Source organism: Dreissena polymorpha, chromosome 3 (genome assembly GCF_020536995.1).
Source record: "Dreissena polymorpha isolate Duluth1 chromosome 3, UMN_Dpol_1.0, whole genome shotgun sequence".
NCBI classification, from domain to species: Eukaryota; Metazoa; Mollusca; class Bivalvia; order Myida; family Dreissenidae; genus Dreissena; species Dreissena polymorpha.
The window spans coordinates 97,014,083-97,021,205 of NC_068357.1; positions in this window are offsets into that span (position 1 = coordinate 97,014,083).

Below are 7,123 nucleotides of genomic sequence, written 5' to 3' on the forward strand. Positions count from 1 at the left end.
TCAGTACAAAGGTTGGAAAATACATGATAATAAGCCTATTAAGTTTATTTAGCAGCCTTTTCAGCCTATTAAGGAGGTTTGGTACATTTTTTGAAAAAATAAATCCTAAAAGCATATGTACCAGAACCGGTAGTTTTCGCCTATTAAGCGACGTAAGCAAGTTTAGTACATGTCTGTTATAAAATACATCATATTTAGCATATCAAGCTTATTTTGCAGCCTTTCAACAAGTGTATTAAATAAGTTGAAACAAACATCCTATTTAGGCTATTAAAAAACCCATTCAGCCTATGCAGTCTATTTTGCTTTTTAGCAATCTTATTGAATAGGTTGAACCATTTATCCTATTATTAAGTGTAAGCCTATTTAGCAAGCCATTTGCATTATTTACACAACCAGTTTGTATGAACTGTTAAGTGCCCCTTTCGAACAAACAAGAGTTATCCCAAGGAAGTGACATAGCGCACGCTGATCTTCCTTCGGCTGCCTGTCGGGCTGTTCTAGTTTCGGCCCAGGGTTTTAGTTAGGGTTGTCGTCAGGAAGACGTTCATCAAGCCTATTAAGCGCAGCTTACGCAATATCTACGGCAAGTCGATATGCAACTTTAAGAGGAAGAGGAAGAGACATTGTGCACGCTGATCTCCCGGCGGCTGCCTGTCGTGATTACCTTCTTTCGGCTCGGAGTTTTAATTATGATCGGCATCAGGGGGACGTACATGAAGCCTTTTAAGCGTATTATACTATATATCGACGACGAGTTGGTATGCACCTTTAAGGGCCCTCTTCGAACAAACAAGAGTTATCCCCCGGCATCGACCTTTTGCAATCATATCTCCCGCCGGCAGCGTGTCGGGCTGACCTAGTTTCGGCGCGGCGTTTTAATTACGGTCGGCGTCAGGGACGCGTTGATACAGCCTATTAAGCGTAGTATGCGATAGATCGACGACGAGTGGCTATGTATTTTTAAGGGCCCCTTTCGGACAAACATTAGGTATCCACCGCAATCGACCTAGTTTGCGCTGATCTCCCGTCGGTTGCCTTCCGGACTGACCTACTTTCGGTTCAAGGGTTTAATTAGGGTCAGCGTCAAAGGGACGTTCATGCAGCCTATTTATTGTATTATGCGCTTTAACCAAGGCGAGTGGGTATGCACTTTTAAGGGCCCCCCTTCGAACACACAATAGTTATCCCCCGTAGCGACCTATTGCAAGCATATCTCCAGTTGGCTGCGTGTCGGGCTGACCTAGTTTCGGCTCGGGTTTTTAATAAGGGTCGTCATCAGGGGGACGTACATACAGCCTATTTAGCGCATTATGCTATACATCGACGACGAGTGGGTATGCATCTATAAGTGTGTTTTTTTCGGACAAACAAGAGTTTTCCCCCGGAATCGACCTAGTGAATGCAGATCTCCGGTCAGCTGCCTATCGGGCTGACCTTATTTCGGCCCGTGTTATAAAAAGGGGTTGTTGTCCGGGGGACGTATTGACAGCCTATTTAGCACATTATGCGCTATATCTACGGCGAGTGGGTATGCACCTGTAAGGGCCCCTTTCGAAACAAACGAGTTATCACCGGTATTGACCTAGTGCACGCTGATCCCCAGTTGACTACCTTTCGGGCTGACCTAGTTTTGACCCAGGGTTTTATTTAGGGTGGGCTTCAGGTGGACGTAGATACAGCCTATAAAGCGTAGTATGCGCTATATATACGGCGAGTGGGTATGAACTTTTGTGGAAACCTATCGGATAATCAAAAGTTATCCCCCGGAAGCGACCTAGTGGAGACTGATTTACCGCGTTGATCATTACAAACACCATCATCACCGTCACCACCACAACCATCACCTTCACAACCACCTTCACCACCAACATCATCACCAACACCATAACTACCAACACTAGCAACATCATCATTTCCACAACCACTACCACCATCGCCACCACCATCAGCATCATAATAACCACGACCACCATCAGCATCACCATCACAACCACCGTCACCAAACCACCACCATCACCACCACCATCACCTCAAATATCACCACCACCACCAACACCACCATCATCACCACCACCATCACAATCATAACCACCACGATCATCACCACCAGCATCACCACCACCGGCTAAATTGAAGAATCTTCATGGCATCCGTAAACGATGCGCCATCCTTCTCCAGCAGTGGAACCGAATCGTGAAAGAGTCCCATCTGACACGAACTAGTAACTGAAATGAAAATAAATAACACATTACTTTATTGAAAATATACACTTTAGTATCATTTTAACCAACGATGATATTAAGGGGCGATAACAGATAAATAAAATAAACACGTATTAGCATATATACCGGTAGGTAAATTAGAATACGTCTATTTGCAAGAAAATGTCAGAGTTAACGTTAAACATCTGCACTGAAAAAAAAGGATAAGGTGATGTAAGACCTTAGTTACTGCCTTTAGTTAACCGTATTGCTGTTGAAAAACAGAACGAAAACGCTATCGAATAGACTTGATTTTTAGAGCTAAGGCGTTTTAACACTGCTTACGCTGACTCGGACGACTCGGACTCGCTGTACCAGCACCGTCGACCCGCGTCAGTGTTTACGCTAGCGGGCAAAAACGTGTGTCCCTCGCAGTAAAACTGAGGAGCCTTGCCAGAGTTTGAGCAGACAGACAAACAGACAGAGCGTCAACAACATTAAAACGCCCTAGCTCTAGAAATCAAGTCGATTGGACAGTGTTGTCATTCTGCGTACCAACAGCAGTACTGCTTACCATAGGAACTCAACGACAATCGCACATCACAATTGTCTCTTTAATTATACCTGTTTCACGTCAATTTCAAAAATATATGTTATCACTTATCTTTGTATTTGCAGGAGTGGCAGAGATGACATTTCAACGATCCATACTTCGGTCTTTTTACTGTGACCTCCAGCAGTTGGTCGTGGTGTATCCGATCCCATCGCGTGTTACTGTCTGTATCCAAATAAACGGACAGCTGTTCGAAAAAGATGTTAGAGATGACACCCATTGTGTTTATTAAATACAGACAAAGGACATGTCGTCAATATGCTTTGTCGAAATCTATTGATTAAAGTTTTAAAGTGTTCCAAATCACAATGTGATTTATTTTTTTTCCAAATTAGTTGCAGCGCGACAACCTTTTATTTACGATAAAAACTGTCAGTTTTGAACGTTCAAAAGGAGTGGATTCCGTAAAAGTATTCATACACATTTGGGCGCACACGTGCTATCGCTTCCATGTGGAAAACAGCAAACATATAAATGTGTGTTTATGTTCTGCTTAAATTCAGTGATATACTCATTGTTTTCAATACTTTTAGCGGTATTTTAGTCAACAAACTATTTTTTCGTGTGTACATGTGTATTGTTTTTTATTTTCCTCAACCAAACTTTTTAACACTAATCACAATTACAAGCTCTGTCACAATTGCAAAGCATACGCAAATAAGTAATAAGCATTTATATTTACCTAATCAGGCGAACTGCACATCCTTTCATTTCAATATCCCAAAAACCATTGATCAACCCTATAAAGTTTCACACCTTGATAAACCACCTGATCACATCTCAGAAAGGTGTAACGTGCCACTAGCTAAAATAAAAATAAATAAAGTAGTTGTGCAAAGATGGGCACTGTAATTGTATTTAATACAGCAATTATCAGCTTATTCACACAACTGAAGCATTGCGTCGAACTGATAATGTATGATTAAAAAAAGAATACTTTACACATTTTGTGATTTAAAGTCTGCATTAACTGTAGTCCTATGAGCTAACCCTAGGCTTGAAAGCGTATGCAACTTATAATTATTATATAAAAAGAATCGCTGAATGATATTTGGATGGCACCAGTCGAAGTTTTACGAATCCTTTAAACGTTAACACACACCTAGTGTTATAGATTTTTTAGTTTGGCCGCACACTGTCTGATCGTCGATGGTATTTTTTTTACTTGATCGGACGCAGGTTCTTTCGAATAAGATCGTGGCGACAAATTATGCAACGAAAGGCACTAAGTAATGTTCAATAGACTGATACATGAAAAGCAAGGGTTTAGAAACCCCACTTATCACCCGGAACAAACAACGCTGGTCCATTATATCAACCAATTAAACAAAGATAGCTTACTTTAAATAATAACGATTCACACGGTGTGTAACTTAAAAAGGATCAAAAAGGGTCAGCTTTATTTGTACCTGCAGATTAGTGTGTTTTCCCAAAAAGTTCCCTTTCCGGGATACACATATTATCGTCAAGGTATCGGACGGCAACCGGTACAGTCATCCAAAGGCCCTTATTTTACGTGCGGCGGTAAACCCTATTCATCTTTTAGTGAATTTCATTGGCAATATTCCTGCATGCGCGACGACCCTCACATTCACATCGGTACATTTATACTGTTATAAAGATTGAAATATATATATATATATATATATATATATATATATATATATATATATATATATATATATATATATATATATATATATATATATATATATATATATATATATATATATATATATATATATATATATATATAAAGAAATGGATCTGCGAATGATGCGGTTGACATGCTGCATCGTACGTCAGTCGGTTGTTGTGAATTATGCAGTTAACTGTAAACAACCGCGAATATACCGCCAGAAAAGAAAACAAGAAATATCTTTAAAAAAAGATATTCGGCGTATATCCTGACTTTGAAATAAAGGTAGAAAATTGACGTTTCTAATTTATTAAATTAAAAACAAAGGTTTTAGTATTGCTGTGCTCTTTTTCACTAAATAGTCGCAAATCCACCGCATGAAATGTTTGTTATGAAGTGCACGAATATTAAACCACATAACAGTGTTCGTAGATACAAACAAATTTTACTACGTGAGATCACATCACATGGTTTATCATGAATTTATTTCTTCGTCATCGAACCATGTGGTATGTTGATATTTAATTAAGACGCAGTTTTCTTTGCACACATTCAAATAACACGGTTACATTCGTGTCACGCGAAAATGGGTCTTATGGCATATGCGGAAAGCGTAGCTTAAGCCGAGCCTGCGCACTTACGCAGTCTGGTCAGGGGCTACGCTATCCGCTATAAAAAAAAAGCACGAAATGTATCGTGATATCTCCCGAGTAGCCTATTCAGATATCTCCCGAGTAGCCTATTCAGTATGCATGTTCTGACAAGACTGTGCGGATGCACAGGCTGCGCTGGAGCCACGCTGGCAGCATATTGCATAAGACCCATTTTCGCATAACGCGGATCTTAAAAAAAATAATATTGCGTCTTGTAAATGGAACATCAAACCAACATACATTCCGATAGAAAATTGAAGTCACACTGTCTTATCTATAGTAAACTGACCATTGTCGGTAGCTCTGGCTTTCATACGTCACACATGTGTGGCTAGATAATTAAATGATTTCCCTTTTATCATGGATACTAATATTTCGTGTTTTTTTTCTCACAATATAAGACACATGTCAATTACCGATAGGTTTTCACGATATAAAAGAACATGATACTACTTTTCATAATAAAATACTAAAACAAAACATAAACTAAAATCCTTCCAGATCTCAGCGTCGTAGCCACGCTGAGGCACGCCGAGGCAGTTGCATGGGCTAAAATTTTCGGAACAATGTTGAGATTACAAGGAAAAAAAGAAAACAATATTTTAAAGAATAAAATCTTTATAAGAAATTGATGCAATTTAATATATTGTAGGCGCTATGATATTCACAAACAAATAATATCATTAAGTACACTTGGTTCATGTTGAGGCAGATAATTATTTTAATTAAATAACTTCAATTGATGCCAAATTGGCTCAGCAAAATGATTTGGAAAAACCGTATATTAAACAAAGCGTCGCACTGTACGCTTCGATGCTAAAATCATGGTGGACATCGAAACGTACCGAGCTAGAATAGGGTGTTTTACGGCAAGGTCTGTCTCTATTTTAGACTTAGACACACTTCGGGTGGTTGGCGTTTTCGGCTTTATTGGTGTTCTCCTCTTTATGGCCGGCGTCGAGTTAAATCCGGGACCGTTTCAAGTGGAAAGAATGTTTGCTTACATTAGAATTTTCAAATTATGATATCCCGCGTATCCAACTTTTTTAAGAAGTTCAAGTCTTCTTTTTATTAGTCAATGTAGTTGATGATAGAACGGATAGAAAATGATGACGCATTGCTAAATAAAAATTTACACAAGAAAATTGAAAAAAATATGGCAAGAAACTTTACTGATTTAAGTTAAATATTTTGTACTCCTCATGATAATCAATATGTCCCTATGACGCACTCGGTAACACGTCCGACTCTGGATCCATTGACCAGTATTATATTTTCACTGCCTTGGTTCGAACCCCAGAGGGTCCTGCATTTTTTCAAATAACTTCCATCAATGATCCTTTTTATATGTGCTAATGATTGAAAACGCTTTTGATGTAATGTATTATGTAGCGCCCATGATTCCGATAATTTAGGTATAAAATGTGGTTTAAATGACCTTAAAAACGCACCAGAGACGTTCTAGGTATAAAACAAATACGGGGGGGGGGGGGGGGGGGCATGCCCGGACCCCCTTGTATGACCTAATATACTGCCTCGGCTAAAATTTGGGTCTGACCACAGGTGGTTAGCGTGTGGCTATGATATTAATTAGTGAAAACATCATTTTGAATGATAAATAATCATATTATAACGAAAAATTAACTTTTCTGAAAAAAAATATTTCACTATCAAATAGTTATATATATATTTGATAGTGAAATATTGTTTTTCAGAAAAGTTAATTTTTCGTTATAATATGATTATTTATCATTCAAAATGATGTTTTCACTAATTAATATCATAGCCACACGCTAACCACCTGTGGGTCTGACTACACCACTGTCATTACAGAGTTTTCAATAGATTGTTAAAAGTTTGTGTTTAATATGAATATATATACTCTGACTACCGGTAAGTTTCGTATGTATCATTAACCGAGATGGCAAAATAAAGTCTTTTTGTGTTTTTATACTTCTTTACAGAGTGCTGTATTCTATAGGTCTTTGGTCGATTGAAAGTAATAGTCAATAGT